This window comes from Corvus brachyrhynchos, unplaced genomic scaffold (genome assembly GCF_000691975.1).
Source record: "Corvus brachyrhynchos isolate BGI_N302 unplaced genomic scaffold, ASM69197v1 scaffold84, whole genome shotgun sequence".
Taxonomy (NCBI): domain Eukaryota; kingdom Metazoa; phylum Chordata; class Aves; order Passeriformes; family Corvidae; genus Corvus; species Corvus brachyrhynchos.
Window position 1 is genome coordinate 1,078,214 of NW_008237434.1, and position 18,726 is coordinate 1,096,939.

At 39.9% G+C, this 18,726-nt stretch overlaps 1 long non-coding RNA gene across 1 annotated transcript in view; it reads right to left on the reverse strand.

Moving 5' to 3' along the window:
- Window positions 1-10,738: 10,738 nt before the first annotated feature.
- The window catches only part of LOC108445955, an 11,030-nt gene continuing 3,042 nt past the window's right edge, over window positions 10,739-18,726 (reverse strand). Inside the window, exon 2 of the long non-coding RNA XR_001861048.1 lies at window positions 10,739-11,793. This is a non-coding gene — a long non-coding RNA (uncharacterized LOC108445955). The remainder of the gene's footprint in view (window positions 11,794-18,726) is intronic.

The window sequence follows — 18,726 nt, forward strand, 5'->3', positions numbered from 1 at the left end:
TCTTGGACTTTTGTCCAAGAGGGAAATTTGTTTGCACGTGGTCAGTCCTGCATGCAGAATTCTCACTAACTAAAGCTGGATTTTGTTTTCACCTAAGGGCAAAATTTGCCCCAGAAACGAAATGCTCATATCCAAAACAATCCATCATTCCTCAGCTTGTTTTCATTCACTTTTCCCTCTTCATACCGACTTTCCTGGAAATTTTTGAATCCAAGCATACAGTTTAACTGCAATCTGCATAATTATGCTGATTTAAGAATACCTGGTATCCCCGTGTGACATAAGGTAACCCTTCACAACAAGCTGTCTGCAATTCACACTGGCTTTTTCTTTGGGAGCCATTGAGGAAAAGGGAAAGCCAGAGTTATGTGAGGGCAGAGTTCTAACAGAAAATCCACTAGTTACCCATTTTCATTTTAACGGGTTCAGATTCTGCTTTCCTACCAGATAACAACTAAACTGATTTCTATGCCACCAAAAATATCCGAAAAAGCAGCTGATATTTATGATGGGCATAATTACATAAACTGTGGAACGGCAGCCAGCAGGTGAAAAACCTCTCTCAGATTGTCCAATAAAGTTGCATCAAGTAAATGAGATCCTGTGCACCTCATCTTAGAAAAACAGCATGTAAAATTCCTTTAGGAATTATTTTTACTAACTCTTCAAATTACAGTAGCTACCCTGTGCTGAGAGCATCATAGGCATGCAGAATTATACATCCACAGGTCCAAAGCGTTTACAGCCCTCCTGCAATTTCTCAGTAAAAAAGTCCAAATTGAACATATTCTTGGTAAATTGCTTCACAAGCAGTTATCTTTTTCTTGTTAAACTGAAAGGAAACTTAAAATGGCATGAGGGATTCTAAGCAACATAATGACCTATACCACCCTTTCGGTGTTTGAACCCCTGCAGCTACTATGGAAAAACTGACAGGCATAAAAAATCCTCACTCCCCAAAAAATAACTTTAGATCGTTTTCTCTCCTTTGCCCTTTGTTTATTTTTTGTGATGTTCTAGTGGAAAACCTTCTGAACCAGAGCCGCAAAATGCATAAATGCCTTCTCATCCTGTATTTCAACATCTTGTTGACTTCTTCTCTTACAGTTTCTGCATTTCTGAAAACTAAACGTTACTCTGTTAAGGACAAAGGGTTGTAGCAATTTACGCTGACATCTTTCATGATATCCTGACTTTACCTGCGTGGCCAATGAAAGAAAATTGCTTCACTGAAAAACTTAGAGGTTCCTTATTACAGTTCAGCTCAAAGCTTGAATCCAAACCTGTGAAACACAAGAGCGCACTTTTGGCTGCAACAGAAATATCTGAACACGAAGTACTTTGACTGCTCCACAGTCTTTTGAATGTCTTCCATTCTGGCCTCTGCAGCTGCTATTTGGCTATTAAAGCCCTCTAGAGAATGTGTCCCAAATGCTCACACACCATTTTTTGCCCACTATTTAATCAGTTTGATCCATTAGGGTCAAGGAAGAAATAGAGGTGTATTGTATTAGAGAAGAACTTAAAAACTGATGTTTACCCTCTGTCAGGAATTATCATATCCTTTGGGCTTTTTGCTACTTACGTTCCCATGCTGCTCATAGCAGAAATCCCCCATCCAAGGATGGTCCTTAGGACCCTGCTGGTGCTGTTCTGAGAGCTTTGAACCATTCCCGCAGTGCAAAAAAACGACTGTAAATCTCTTTTATCCATTTAATGGGCAATTACTGTGCTTTAGCCAAGCCTCACCCTGTTCCCAGTTTGTGGCAGAGAAGACAGGACCTGGCCAGGGCTGACTTATGTCCCAGCAATTTCTGGCTAGTGATCATGGTCAGCCACGCATAAGTTAGAAGAGTGCCAAAACCGATTTGCTTTATGCCAGGGATTATCTCAGTCTCTGTCTAGCCACAGGATTCAAGCAACATAAGGACTGTACGTAGGGCAGCCCCAGCCCTCATACTTTTGGGCTGATGGATTCACATTCACTAGAACTGGAGTTTATGACTCTACAGAGCTTTGAACTCAGCCTTTGATGATACAGATCTCACTTGAGTGCTTTCACTACAGTCTTCTGCTCCTTTCTCTAAAACTGCAGGGACAAGGGTGGCTGACGTTGTGACAGTTCTATGCTGATGCTACAAGTAACAAGGTAGAGGTCGTTCTCCAGGGTCTTCTGGTTGTGCTAGGACTCCTACCCTGATGTTAGAGGAATTAGAGTAGCAGACATTCCAGTATACAGAATGTGGAAAGGAGGATGTGGTTTTCAGTCCCATTACAGTTCTGGGTGTACACATGGAAAACAAAACCTGTAATTACCACCAGCAGTGCCACAATAGTGGAGAAATTATCTACTGGCTGGTGTGAACTGTGCCAAAATTTTCTTTATCTTATTCTCTGCAGAATTCTGGGTCTGAATTCTGAATTCTCTGTCACTGTTCTGATGGCTATTTTAATGACAAAATGATCAGTTGTACTCACTGATCAGTTGTACCAGAGGAGGTACTTCTTTGAGTTAGTTCTGCTTTCCATACTTGTTGTGGCAAACTTGTGTTGAATGAAGGACTTTGGGATGGAGTATTTTTTTTAAAGGAGGTTTTAAGCTGATTGCTGGCCTACTCAGCAAGTCCAGTGTTCCACACACTTTTGTTAACCCATGTCTAATTTGTATAATCATTTATCATGATCAGTCTTAAGTCAGATGGAACTTTAGACTACTTCTTTATTTGATAACCCCTAAAATATGTTGTCTTTATGACCTGAAAAAATTACGACAATGAAGTGTCAGTATCCTTGCTGTGTTTATCACTATTTGGAGATCTTATGATGATAACTTACTTATGTATCCATTGACATATCATCCAAGATATGTTTTACTAAGTTCTTTGTGCCAAAGAAATCAGCTAGGGGATTTTTAATTATCATTATTATTATTTTAATTTATTTTTGGTGTGTAGTTTGATTTCATTTCTGTACAAAAGACAACATTGAACATTTTAAAAAAAGATCCAGCAAATACAGCAAAATTTCTAAGAAATCACGCCATTTTCCTAGCTATGAGTTGCTCCAGAGCAACTCATTAAGAGATAACATAGATAATTACAAATATAGACGGTAAAATAAAACCAGTTTTCCTTCAGGACCGAGTGATCAAACCCACAATATTTACGAGAATGTTGATTTACATGGAAAGGTAGTATGAAAGAATAAAAGGGAACAGTACCTACAGAGTTAAAAGTCTACATGTGTAATTCCTGTGCTATTTTCATCACTGAGGTCTGTTTGCGTGTGGAATTCAACTCCATAGAAGGAGATAATGAAGACAAATAGTATGGCTTTATTTTTAAAAGGGGTGGATAATTTCATGGCAGCTTACAACATTGGTAACTGGGCAAGCTAAGATAATAAGGCTAATCAAATCTCATGCTTCACAGCCCTTGTTCCCTGCGGGATCAGGAAAAATCTTTCCACTGTATACAACACTATACAATTAGCAAGGTTATTATTGGGGAGCAGAGGTGCAGCCTTCTAAAGCAGCAAGCTTTTGCCATTATCTGAGAACAGAGGCTATACTTGGCCCAACAGAGAAAAGACCATTATTTTCTTGTACCACTTCTGCTTCTCTATACTTGTCAGAATTTTAGAATTACAATTCTTGGGTTTTTAAAAAACAAAACAAAACGAAACAAAACAAAAAACCTAGAACATGATTACCTATGTGCATTACTGTCTGAAATCCATCAAAAACTCTTCCACCTGTGCCTGCTAGCCCAATTCAAAAATAGCTGTCACTGACTGGACACGGGAATTGCATTGATTAGCCGTTGGAGGTTGAAAGTGTGCATTTCCCTCTCATTAGGTCAGTAATGTTACAGAATTTGCATCTTTGCAGCAGTGGAGGCAAAAAGAGAGTCCCAAATGATGAGCTCTTAGCTAGGATCTGAAATGACATGTTTTTGGAATATTTAGTTTGGGAAGTACCATTCATATTCTTTAATTGCCTGAACATATTGTTGTAGGTGTTCTGTGTGTATACTTGTATTTTATTTTCCATCAATATGTGCATCAGAGAAATTACATTTGATGCAATTGAAAATATTTAGCTATTTTTTCTGCAAAATTTATGTTCTTTATGTGAATGTGATACTCTTTATGAGTTAGTGGGGTTTTTCCTTACAAGATGGAGGAAACATGACAGCAGAACAACATTCTTTAAAAACCCATATTGTGAAAACAAGTCTCTTTTTATGAGCTGTACCTCAAACACAGTTATTTTAAAAGTGCTAATTATTTTCAGGTGACCTATACTTTTTCCCTGTGCACAACCTATATGCATCCTCAACTCTCAGCCCACACACTGTTCAGAGCAGGGAAAAAAACCACCAAAACACAACCTCATCCCCATCTTGAAATTTGGGCTAAATGACAAGAAAATCTAAAAATGTAAGAAGAGATTATATAAAGACCATTTCAAGACTTCTTCACAGGTGCAAAAGTGCTTATCTGTCTTATATAAATCATATCCAACCCCTTTCTTTCACTAGACTGTGTGGCCATGAGCTGTAGAAGCTTCAGCTAAATGGAATTGAATAAAAAACAAATTTTTTGTTTACTCCTTGAGTCTCAGTAACAAGTTCACTAAAAGATCTACTGTCTACAGTATCCTCCTGAATACAGCTAGGCACAAAAAATCCATAGAGCTGAACCATGAAAATATTCTGTTGCTAAAGAGGTGGGGTGATTTAGTGACGACAGACACAGCTGTTTTAGGTGCTCAATGCCTTTTTTCCTCCATTCTTCACTAGCAAGGTCTCCCAGGTTTCCATGCAAGGAGGAAGAGAAGTACCAGCAGTAGATCAGAAAATCATGACAGGGATTACTTGCAAGAACTCAGCTCATGCAACCCAGATGGTTTAAACCTGAAAGAGCTGAGTGGGCTGGCTGGTGTCTTTACAAGGCTGCTCTCGGCAATGTTTGTAAAATAATAGAGATCAAAGAAGGCCCTTGACAACAGAAGAAAGGCAAATTTGCACCCATCTTCAGAAAAGGCCAACAGGATGATTTGGGAAACTACAGAAGGGCCAGACTCATTCAGGTTCCTGGGAAAGTCCTGGAGCAAGTCCTCTCGGAACACATTTCTAAACATATGGAGAAGGTGACTGAAAACAGTCAGTATGGATTTACAAAGAGTAAATCATGTCTAACCAGCCTGAAAATATTTCTATGGCTGGATGTGTGGATGTCAAGACTTAAGCAAAGCAGAAAAGACCCTTGACAGACTATACCAAGGTTTCTGATGCTGGGTCTGACTATGCCCTTTTACCCAAGTTCAGAGGTTTCAGTCTGGATGACCAGACAATCAGATGGATTGGATGGTCAGGGCAATGGACCATGAGGACAGTAGCAAGAGTAACGAGTGGAGCACCACATGAGTCTGTCCTGGAACATGTCCTGTTTTGCATCATTAGCAATGACCTGGAGGAGATGACAAAGTGATGGTTGCTCAATGGATTTACACATGAGAGCAGGTTGGGATACAGTTAAAATGCTGGTGGGGAGGGCTGCCCACCAGGAAGACCTTTGCATGCTGAAGGAATGGGCCAACACAAACCTCATGAAATTCAGCATGGACAAATGCCAAGTCCTGCACCAGAGGTAGACCAACTCCTTGCACTGATTCAGGCTGGGGGGAAGAGTGTCTGCGTGGCTGGGCAGCAGCTGTTCTGAAAAAGCCCAGGGGGTGTTGATAGACAGCAAGCTGAACATGAGCCAGGGGTGTCCTCTGGCAGAAAAAAAAGATCAACAGAAACCAAGGCTTTATTATTATAGAGGGAAGTCAGTATATTAGTGCCCCATTACTTTTGTTAGACTACGTATAAATACTGCCCCCAGTTTTGGGTCCCCCACTACAGGAAATACACTGAATAAAGTGAACTGAGTTCAGCAGAGGGCCACCAAGATTGTTGGAGGCTAGAGCACTTGGTCAGTGAGGAAAAGTTGAGAGAACTGGGCTTGTTCAGTCTGGAGAAGGAATGGCTTTGAGAGGGACATAACACTAGTCTGGCAGTGCCTACAAGGAGATTACTGGGGCGATGGAGCCAGGCTCCTCAGTGGTGCATGACTGAAGGATAAGAAAAAATAGATATAAATGAAACCAAGAGAAATTCAGTCTGTAGATAAAGAAAACCTGTTTCATAACAGGAAGCAGTAGAAGTGTTTGCCAAAATACGTCATACATTCTCCATACTTGGAGGTTTTCAAGACTCAGATGGATAAAGTCTGGAGCAGCATGGTATGCTCTCCCAGTTATGCTTTCTTGGACCATCAGGACCATCTTGAACTAGAGACCCCCTGGGTTCCCTTCTTAGCTGAATTACTCAATTACACAGTTACTCAATGAGTTCACAGGAACTGTATCTACAGGGAATAAAGTTCTAATATGTATGGTTTATTCAATACAATGATAAACCTTAAATTATACTGGGAGCGTGGACCAGAATCCAAGCCACAACTGCCCAGCTGTGCAGTAACAAGCCGGCTGTAGTTCCATGCTCCCCATTGTTTGCTCTCCTCCTGGCCTCACCAGCTGTGAACTTTTGGTTGCTCTGCTCTAGGAAGAAAGCTTGCATATTTAGAGTCTTTTTTGGCTACCAGAAAATGTCCTAATTTTTACCCTTTCCATAACCTCCTTCCCAGAGAAGGGGGACCTCAAAGTGAAAGAGAAGAATTACAAGATAGTGACAATAATGCTTATGAGATGTCTTGACAAGATACTCATATCTGAAAGTAATTTCTTGAAAGAAAATGTAGAAATTCTCCTATTTCACTGTCTTGTCTTCAGTCCAGGCACACAAAGATGAAATTCCAGAAAAACAGAATACAGACATTCTCGTTTTCCCAAAGGTTTCCTTTACATTGCTAAAATGATGTCATTTACACACACTTAAAAATTCTTTTACACTATGTGATGACTGTAAAGGGACTGTAGTTTAAAGAAAAATCAAGTCCCAAGAAATCTTTGTCACATTCAATAAAATCAGAGTACCAATGGAGAGAATTTTAATTAAAAACTTCAAATAAACTCCAGGGAATCAAATCATTTGTGAACCTAAGCATATCAGAAAAGCCACAGCTCAGCAGCCTACATGAGTAGGCTCAGCTCATTTCCTAGCAGTGTTCTCCTTTCAGAAAGTGTTGCCAGAGAGGTTGTGTATCCTCATGCTTCAAGGCCAAATTAATACTCAGCTGAGGGCAGGAAGAACCATCCCTTACAACAGAGAAATGAACTTTAAATTAGCAGCTTCTACTGCAAGGTCCTCTTCCCTAAATTGTTGTTGTAGTTCTGGCTACAAAAGACAGCTCCTTCCCCAAGCTCTTTGCCTGTAAATCTTCTCAAGGCAAAATACATTGCCATTCATGTCTCCAGCTCAATGGAATGCCAGCAAAAAAATTGAATCCCCAGTGAAAATCTAGTAGAAGATAAACAGTGTCAGTAGGAAGCACTGCTGCCTGTTTCCTGCTATCTGCCATAGAAAATTCATTTAAAGAAACCCACAAGTCAGTCTGGAAAAGATGACAGAGCATCAGAAGACATTTTGCTGTCTGAGTGAGGAAATAAAGACCAAGTACTGAAGACAAAATATGAGGTGGTTTTAAAAGGCACATGGATTGGAAAGGAGAACAAAGAGAAAAATAACTGCTGATTAGGTATTTTACTTTTTAGAAAGGACTCATTTTACTAACAACCATATTTACGGATCAAATTCTTATAACAAATACCATACCATGGGAAGAGTAGCTCAGGAATTATTCCGCCAGTATTGATCTTACATAACTTCCTTTTCCTCTTTAATTTTCAAATACTTGTAAGACTATAATATGTAATTTTAAGAATTGAGCCCATCCCAAAAGTCTTAAAAGTATTTGAAAGAAATCTAATTATGGCCACTACAGCAAACCAGGCTCAAAAAAAAATAATTTACTGCAGGCACATGTAACAAAATATCTCCATTTAAAGACTAGTTACTTATTCTGCATAGTCTGAACAGACCCCAAATTCGTACTTTTTGTTCCTGCAGTTAATTTCTTTCACAAAATTGCTTATCATTTGAGAAAAGTTGGCTTGTAGGACTAATGATATCCTTTTGTTCAGAGTTTTATGTCCAGTCAAAACACCATTTTTGCTGTGGAGTGCATTTTGAAAAGCCAAAGGAAAATATGGCCTCCTGAACCTCTTTGTGCAAGAGGTTTCTTTTGGTGAATGGGGATGGTTACAATACAGATGTATGGAGTTATACAATACAAATCTGTCTGTGGGAGCTACAGACAAAACTCTCATTTCCTTTGCCTCAGACAAATTTCTGCCAGGGGAGGCAACTGAGAGCAAGCTGACTAATTTGGGGCAGCATCTGCTAAAGGGGAGGTACAGGCTAGTTACTTTATGTTTCTCACAGGACACAGGGCTGTTGGCATGGCTGAATTTCTGTTCGTTGACTAAACTGTCTCATGCAAGATATTGGTTTTGCACATTACCTAGGAAATATAGCAGAATTTCCATCATCATCAGTCTTTGAGAACCTTCAGACTCTCAAAGGTACGGTTCATCTTGCCTTGAGAATAGGGACAGGGACTGTTTGACTGTTTGGTCCTTTGCATTCCTAGTTTTCTGTCATTTATAGAGAATAATTATAGACCAAATGGAAATTGTATTTGTGCAGTGTTTTACATTGCACTGGATAATTAAACTATCTTCTATGTTCTTCTATACAAAATAAATATATATTTAAAACAAGCTGTAATATATAAAAGTACTATCCTTTTTACAGTATTTATCAACTATATACCCTTTTCCTTCTTTTCAGACTCATCTAGTTACTTTTAAGATCCATAAAGGAAGGATTATCTCCATTCTGTGTCTGAACAGTGCCTAATCTTTTAAAATTCCACTTCTTGTTGGCCCCTAGGCACTTCTATGAATAAAACTAGCAAAAATAGTAAATTATGATTTCTTGGTTTTAGCAACATTACATATGGAGTCCTCATTTTTGTTTTGACTTCAGATTTTAGTAGACCCTCTCCTAGGTGTTCTGGAGCATTATTATGCCTTTCAAAAGCTGTGTACACATCACAGGGCTGCTTCTCTACTTCTTTACTATTTTACTAAAAATCAAATTATGTGACATTCAGGACTCTTTTTTAAAGCAAAATTTAGAAGCAGCAATACCTGGAATACACAGCTGAGTTAGTCCTATCAGAGAAGGGTAAAAAATCCTTTTTCTTTCTGTTAACAGACTGCTAGGGATTTTTAACAGCAGTTCTTTCCTATCTGGCTTCTTTTCATTAAAGAAAAAACCCCAAACCAAACAAAAATTAAATAAGTCTTCTATCAAAATTGGAAGCTGGTAGCAGTAGTTTCCTGGGCATAAGATTACTCAGAACAAAGGTAAATAGTAGTGGTAGCTACCTGCAACCTAGTAGTGTATTGGACTTCAACCTACTAGGGACCAAATTACTTTATAAACTCATACATGTTCTGCAGACACTGTCTATTTGTCTATTAGTCAAACACTGGAATCTGGAGGGGGGAAGGGAGAAGGAAAGAGGACATGCCATTGATATTGAAGAGTGCACAGCTGTTTCAGAAAAAATAATTAAGACAAGAAGTAAAGAAAGTATTCAGCTCTAGGCTGAATTTTTGAAGGGGGTGTACACAGAATTTGGCCAGGTCACAAGGCCGTGTGATTTCTTCTAGTCTCAATCTGATTGTTGATTCAGGTTTCTGAATTTATGTCTTATCTAGATTCCTATCTGTGTCTGAAGAATGCAAGACAGGGCTCAAAGGCAGGGCAAAAGTGACTTACAGCAGGGCCAGGTACAACCATTCTACAGATGCATCCACTCTCAAATCACCAGTGCCATTGTGCAAGAGCTCATGTTTACACACACTGCTACTGGTAAGGCCAGCAGTGGAGGTTGTGTGACATCTAATATGCTCGTTCCTCAAGCTGGAAATTAATTGCATTTTATTAAATGCAAAGCAGTCAATGTCAAAAGCAGTTACAATTACAATACCAAACCCCAAATGCAGGTATCAGCTCTTGAAAAAATTGAAATAAATTTTTAGAAGTTTGAATCCACCCAAAGTTCACATTCCCCAATGGTGAAGGCTGACCTCTGCCACTTAGAGCAAACACAGCCCTTTGCTGTGCCCTTCACAACAGTCTCAGGAGTAAGACCAACCTTAGAAAGAAAGGGATCATCATAGGGAATATGGCATAAATTAGCCCTTCCAGGGTAAGAGAAGTGTTTCTGTGTTGAACCAAAAGCCAACACAGAGCTGTCAGTCCCTACTGGGGATCCATCCTCTTGCCACAGTATGCAGCTGTCTGCTCTCTTCCACTCAGAAAAGCAGAAGGGAGCATATGGTTTTATACATTTATCTTCTGTGGCATGACCTTTTTGCCTCTTTATAAGGGAAAAGGAATGTTGAGAAAATCCTACCTTTTTAGTGCTGTATTAATCACCGAGTGCAAATTTGCAATCAACTAAACTAAATACTTGAGTTTGATTTCTATTTAACAGAAATCTTAGCCCAGCAAATAGGATTTGTGATTATCACTTACATTTCCAGGGTACTATATTAAAATAACAGCTTTAAAATATCTTTATAGAGTGCACTAGAAGCCCTCTCCTTCTATAGCAATCTATTTTTTCCATAAATAGGGGTATGAACTCATTGAAATAGATTTCATTAAAATGGATGTTTACTGATAAATATTACAGAACCAAATTACTATAGGAACAGCACACAGTAAAGCATGTATTACTTGACTATTAGTACAGTTTTGGGTAGCTAAAGTTTCCCAAACTGAAGCTTTTTAAAGCACAGTAGGTGCATTTTAATAGGTCATTAAAACATGGCATCTTGTGTCTTTCTGCAGTATATTACGGAGTGAAACAAGCTGCATTTCACTGAGAACATATCGACTGCTTTTGACCTAAAAAGTGGATGAGAGCGCTGTGTTCCATACATGTCGGGAGAACCGGCAAATTGTGGCATTTGTCCCTGATGACACAGAGCTTCATGGAAAGTTGTGAGTCATGCGAGGTAGGAATCTGTTGCCTAAAAGACATTTTTGACTGCAGGCAGCCTGCGTGGTGTCCAGCTGTCTCTCCAGAAGGTGCCAGACTCTTCTAGATCTTCCTTCATCTTCACTGTCATTTCTACACAGATGTCTTACATACTTTATATCATCTGATGGACTTCATATGCCTACTTGTTGGCATCTGAACAACTATCATTGCAACCTCTGCCTCCCATAATAAACCAGCTAGACTAGCACATAAATACTTCAGCCATTAGCTAGGGATAGAGAGGCATTTGGATAGACAGGTGGATGGGTAAGCTGTCTCCAGACTTTCCATGGAGCTTTGCCATTGAGGTATTCTCGTTCTTCCAAGATGGTAGGAAATAAGTAACAGAGTTGCTCTCGGTGCAGTTGAGTCAGCTGAGCCAGCTGATGCACTTCTCACCAAGAGCTTCTGCTGCTTCAAGGACTAATTCCTGCAAGGCCTTCTCCCTGAGCTCTTTGGCTCTTCTTCAGAAGGGGCTGAACTAAGGACAATTGCCAATTAACACCTCACAAAGTTTGTCAAGTATCTCAAGTGTCCTCTCTGTGGATATCTAACAATGGCAGCAGTTTCAACCCAAACGTTGAGGTTTCCTCATCCAGTCATGATTCCGTCAGTCTTACCAGAGATCAGAATTACGCTGCTCAGAATTAAGTGCTGCAGACACTGGAAAGAAGGGAAAAACTAGTTATTAAGCCAGAACAGATTAATTTAGAAATGTTCTAAATGTGCCCATTACTCTATTGGTCTCAACACATATTTTTTTGGTTTAGTGTATAAACTTTTACATGTTTATATTTGTGTCTAGTACTTTATCAGATCTTAATGAGCATATAACAATAAATTATCCCAAACTTGTATGCTGTGATAACTTAAAAGTATGGCAAGGCTTTTGAGTTTTCTAGTGCATTAAAAAAAGATTACATTAGTGCTTCAAAAATAGAGTGAAGTAAATAAGCTCTGACAGTCTAAAGAAATGTTGGAAAGAATAGAATCTAGTTAGTAAAAGAGCATCTCTGTTTATTCAGAACAGAGTTTGATGTGCTAACTGTTAAACATTAATGTATTATCTTGATGGATTTTGTACCTACACACTTTAACATCACAGACAAAAAAGCTTTAAAAATAGCTCACTGTAATATGTGCTTCATTTATTAAAAATGTATGGGCAAAATAGATTGCATTTTTCATCGTCTTCACATTCTTGTCATTGTTCTCACAGTGAAAATCACAAATTCTGTTTTGAAGCTGAAAATGAATTGCAGTTGTCATTAAATGTGGGTGTTTACAGATGTTATTAACTGACAAAATAGTACACTGTTCTCAGCAAGAGGATGCTTCATTTATACTCTAGAGAGCTAAAGCTACCCTAAGAGGGAGAGAAGAGTACTTAGCAGCTTTAGAGACATGAAGAACATGGCGCATGGACATTATCTGTTTCTTGCCTTTTTTTGTTAATAATATGCAATAGTTTTTACTGTGTTTCAAATTTTTTTTATCAAATTTCACCAATAACTTTGGCAGCCAAAACATGGTTCTGATCCGTCTGATTTTACAACAACTGTTATGAAGTCTTGGAAACTGGCAATATTCAAGGTAGATGATGAAATGAACAGCATCCAAAAGCTTCTACAGCCTGTGTCCCCCTTCTAATTCTGCTAGTGGCCTAACCCACAGACTCACAGAATCACAGTCACAAAATTTCCATCACCTTTCATTAAATTCGGTAGGAGATTCAAACTCCATCCATTTTTCAGGATCAGGAAATTAATTTCTACCAGAAATATTATATGTAAAATATATCGTCTCTGAAAAAATCTTTCCTATTTAAGAAGTACTTTACTCCAGAATTTTTTAAACTGCTTTGCATTGATGGAAATCAGAATTAGCACTTTTTAATTATGATAGGAAACTGAAGGCAGGATTGGCCTGTAATTATCTTGCTCATTCCAAAATAATCTGAATCTTAATAACATACAATTGGCTGCTCTCTTTCAGGAATCAAAATACTGATGATTAAGACAGACATTCCAATAAAACAAGTATGTGTGTAGATTCTGGCAGGTAATAGAAGATGGGCAAAGTACAGAATGGACAATGCCTATATTTTATTTTCAAATTACGTGTTAAAGTTTTTCAAAAGGTTTCTGTTGTTTTAATAGGAAAATATAGAATGCTTCTTGTGGTCAAAACATTATCTTTTAATTCCCTAGTATGCAAATTTGTGTAGTAACATTACTTATCCTCTATACATTTCAGTAGCACCAAATAGCATTACTGTGACAAACACATGCACCGATATGACCCTCACATTTTTTTCTAATATGTGGGCTTTTTTGTGTCTTACTACTTTTTGAAGGACAAATACAAAGGTAAAAAGTGGTCAATGTAAACATAACCAAGTTACTTAAAAAAAAAAAGGATACTGCAGCTGAGATGTATAGCTCATATCTGCACTGCTTCACACTGCAGAACCACTTTCCAGCATCATGGTGTTTTATAAATATGTGTTTGACAGCTCAGTAGCAAAGTATATTCCCACTTTGGGTGGAACATTGCAATTCTGCAGGATGTTGATTCATTGTGAGCTAGTCCAGTTGGCAAGTTAATTAATGTCAGTCAAAAAGAAGAGTTATAAATATCTCCATACACTATGCTCTTCCTTTTGCTTCTTCAGCCCTACTACATATGATGGTGTTGACCCAGGCATGATCATTAGGTTAGCTTGAATTGTGTCTTGCTTAAGTTGATCTTTTAAACAGTTAACCCTTGCTTTAACCCGGCAGCTCCTTACTGAAAGACACCTCAAAGCACAGCCCTTTGAGGCTCAGCAGGAGCTTACAGGCAGATGGTGAGAGCTTTTATGCTGGAAAATGCTTGAAAAAAGTCACAAAACAGAATGCTTAAACTAAGATTCCACCTTAGTCACACCATATTTCTTACAGGATTCTTCAACAATATTTTCCAAACTGGGGGTCTGCTGAACATTGTCAGGAAATGGGTCTACTGGGTTTGCAAAATGCTGGAACAAAGGTGATTGCACCAGAGTATTCTTCCCAGATAAGATGGCAGCAGCACTGTGCTCGTAGGGCTGGAGAGGGAGAAGCACTGCAGTCATGTTTGTGCAGGAGCACTGCAAACATCTATTTGCATTTGACATTTTGCAGGTCCCTGGTCCTTACAAACATCTGCAGACAACAATACATCATTCTGTGCCCCTGAGGGAGTAGGTACCAGCTGACAGCTCTATGACTGCACCCCTGAGCTCAGGGCTTTGATTCAGTTTTGCTGAAAGTGACCATTCCTACATCCTGAGAACTTCCATCAACAACAGTTTCCAGTGAGCTTCTTTAGCTGGGTTCTTTCAACTGAGACTTTCCTCTCCACAAATTGTTTTCCTCCTGGTGCCTCTCTCTTGCTTTAAGGGAAGATACCAAGTGCTGCTCATGTCACCATAAAACAGCCAGAGACATCTGGGCAAGGGATGCAGGTACGTGGTGAGAAAGACTTGTGCGTGGCCAGAGCATTTCCCATCAGGTGCCTTCCTGCTCTCTGTTTACTGCTGCTAATCCTTTCCTAGCAAGCCATCTCTGCCCCCACACTGACTTTAGGAGCTCAGGTGTTTATCACAGAGCACAGTGCTTATCACAGAGCACAGCCTCCCACTCTCTGGGCCAAGTTCAGGAGAGACAGACATTTCAATGCCTCAGCTTAATTACACACATTATTTATTGGCTCCCACATCTTTCCATTGATTGTTATGTCAGAACCTAATTTAACAGTAGTGGAGTGAGAAGGAACAGAGGGTACCTAGGGGCTTAAGGCACTTGCATTGTTTTCCTAAAATATCCTGAATCATGCTGATATTTTCTCTTCTCTCTAAGGAATTGGAGAATATACACTAAAATCAGAACTAAACATTTTGACACACAAAGTCAGGAGAGTTTTTCCATCAGCTTAATGCAGCATGATTAAACCATAGCTGGACAGCTGCTAACAGGGTAAAAAGCTGGCCATGTGTTAATACATTTTCATGACATCCAGATGTGTACATTTACAAGCCCAGGAAAGGGCAGCCTTGCTAATTTGAGTTGTAAAATGTCTTTTCTAAATTGACAGAAATGTTTCTCTATCTGCTGCTCTTTTCTGTGTGGCAGATCCAGTCACTTGCCAGGAGGACATCTAGTCCTATACTCCACTGCTTATTGAAATATTTATGTATCATAATAAGTAGGGAAGAGCTTTCTCAGTAGACAAACATAATAAGTAGGAACATACAAGTCTAAAATCCAGATTCTAGGGAAAAGCCTAGTTTTCTTCTGAAGTGATCAGCACAGAGCAGCTGAAGTCAAATTGTTAGAAATTTGAATGAATGAATGAAGAGTTTCTCTTGCTCTGGTTCTGCAACCCAGCCAGCATCTTATGGGGCATTAGATGCATGACCCTCCCACTGGAAAAAAAATCAGATTCTTCCATGTCCTGTATTAAGATTCTTTCATTTGTACATAGACTGCTGCATCATTTTTTGGTGCCTTACAGGAAGATAAGTCATTAGGAGAAATGCACATGGAGAAGGCTTGATGCTCTGGCATGAGGAGAATAGGAATAATGAATATGGGTGAGGACATGGGAGGAGAAGGCAGAAGAGATGACTAGAGAGTTGATATTGCCTACAACTGACAGCCTCAGAAAAACTAATTAGGGCTGAGGAAGCTGAAGAATTCCATATGAGAAAATGGAGTTTGAATATTAATAGGGTCTGTTCTATTATTTTTCAATTTTAAATCCATTCAATTTGAAGGGGCTTAAAGTTTGGGAAAACACATTTCCTTATTCTTGCGACGTGATGAACAATGCAAGGATTAGAAGGTAATAGTTTTTGCAAGGGTCCAAACCCATGTGTATACTGGGGTTAGCACATAGCTAATGCACAACTGAAGTTCTACTTACATAATTCCCTCTTTAGGGGTTTCCATGAAATTTAATGGTAAACTGGGCTCTGTTTCTGAATAGGCTTGGCAATGTCACTCAGTATTTGCCATCAGACAAGGAAAAAAGCGTTGTACACTGTCTTTTTCATTTGTTTTGCTATTACGCTCTTTTAAGAATGATTTGCCATTGCTGGGCTCTGTGATTCATTTGATTGTTTTCCCTCATTTCAAGATGAATCGTAGTTTTTAATCTGTTTGCTGTCATGTCTCATTTCACTGAAACACACATATTGCTCCTATTGCCATGCAAATAGGTGCCATATAAATAAAATGTATTATGATGATCATCAAAGTAAAAGAACCCATAGTCATCTGTTACAGAGTGTGCTCTTTGCCAGGCTCGGTGCTTGTGCTCACAGTCCCTCTCCCCGCTTCTGCTGGCAGAGCTCTGATGAGATGGCATTTCTGAGCTGTACCAGCTGAGAAGCATCAGGAAGACCAGAGTAAATGGAAGTAATGGGGCAGATTTACCACTGATACTTCCAGAGAATTACAACTTGCTTTCCTGAGGCACAAAACAGCAATGAGAATACAGCTGTGAGTTTTGAGCTCATCAGACCTCAGGGAATGGAGATGGCAGATTAGCATTTGGGAGAGAAGCCTCCCAGGAGCACCCGTAGCCACAGTCTGACAACTGTATTCCCCTGTCTGTCTCCTGCACTTACCTGCTGGATGCTCTCCTGCCTCAGCTACCTCCCTAAGGAGTAAAAGCAGCAAGTGCAAAGACACAAAATCATCCCCCCATCTGCCTTTGCCCAGCTTTTCTTCAGGCAGGCAGTGCATGGAAGAGCACACATGGAAATATGGGAAGCAATTCCAGGGTAGGTACAGCTTGACAGGGCTATAGGTCCTCCCAGTCTTACTAACAACATTGCTGTAATGTAGTGAGGCTGTTTGTTTGAGTGTTTGAATTGTAAACTGAACTCCTGGAGATATAAATGTGACAGCCAGCCATCTCTTGCTTTGCTCAGGAGGATGAGAATGCCTGACATGTTCACTTCAGAATGACATCTACTTGAAGATAAGAAACCTCAAGGAATGTATTTTGGAGTGCTGTCTGCATGGGTGTGTTGGGGAGGAGGAGGAAGAGCACTTCTTTACATTCTATTAATCAAGTTGTTCTGCTATAAACCAGAATGTATTTTGTGCTAAATTTGGCCAAAAAATTAAATGTGTTTCCTGGACGCCTGGGTGGAAAGGGCTGATCTATATCAGTTCCAGGGGCTGATCTATATTGGCTCCAAACACACAGTGATTCATTATATTCTCTGGACTGCTGAGAGAGCCTAGTTAGCCTCCACTGGTTACATCTTGCTGCTGCTGCCGCTTTCTCTGCTGGCATGTAATGTACCTACGGGCACTAGATTTCCTAATTACTTGTGTTCTTACTGGAAGCCAAGACTAGCCATACTTTATAATGGTCCTAAAGGAATAAATATATTCAGCCTGTTGAAGCTGAATGCTATCTGGATTCTTAAAGGTTTTCTTACAATTTATCCCAGCCACCAGCTGGGGTGTCGTGCAATCTGCTTTTATTGGATTTCTGATGACTACATGCAGGGTCCACGCCTGGGAGCTTGCACTTACATTACAGGGGTACCTCAGAGTGGAAAGAAAAGCCTGTCCAGCTGTAGGGCACAGGGAGAAGGAAACTGCCAGACTGCAGTAGCTCTCCATGACATGGAAATGTTTTTTTAAGGTTTAGGACAGGACATATGGAGGACTGTAAAGCCCAGTATATATTATACTGGGCAAGGGAGCATGGAAGGTGGGACAGCTGCTTAAGAAGGCAGACTTCATGTGATACAGTCTCAGGGGAATGGTTGACTCTGAAAGAGAAATTAGGAGCAGGTGGGGCAAGAGATGGTTGAGGTATCTGGAAAAAAGCAATGCTTGAGAATGTAGAGACTACAATGTATGCATGCAGTACCCTCTAACATTGACCTATGGAGACATACTCCACACCACAGTCTCCCCTTTCCTTGCAGGACTCTAACAGCTGCTGGTGGAAGTGTCAGGCAGAGAGAAAACTATCCTGAGTCCTGGCGTAGTATCACATGTCGTGTCAGCAGCAGTGGCAACCGGTAACATGCAACGTGTTTGCAGACTGAATGCAATGCGGAGAACTCACTTGAGCATACTGAAGGCTGACTAGAAGTGTATGGTGCAGATAAATCAGGAGACAAATGACCTCAAATACCTTTGTGGTAGTGCAAAGGGGCATGGGAAGCGGCACACTTGATGTGGGCCTGAAGAAAGCTGAGCCCAAAGGCACTGCAGTGTGGACACAACTGTATGAAGCCAATTGGCACAGTGAACTTGAGCCCCTGTGCTCGCTGCTCCAAGCAGCATGGCTGAGTCACTCCCTGCTGAGCTGCTCTCCCCACTAAGGCTGGCAGTCAGTAGTGGTGAGAGCTGGGTAAGAAACAACCCAACTCCTTCAGAATTTGGTTATGATGTCAGTACAACCTCACTTCTCCACCCTCACACCTCTGCAGCTCAAGGGTATCAAATTACCAACACTGAGATCCTCTGCTCTTTTGGTGTATTTCTGTTCTGGCAGAATCTGCTGAATCCTTGAAGAAACATCTTATGATAAGATACAGCA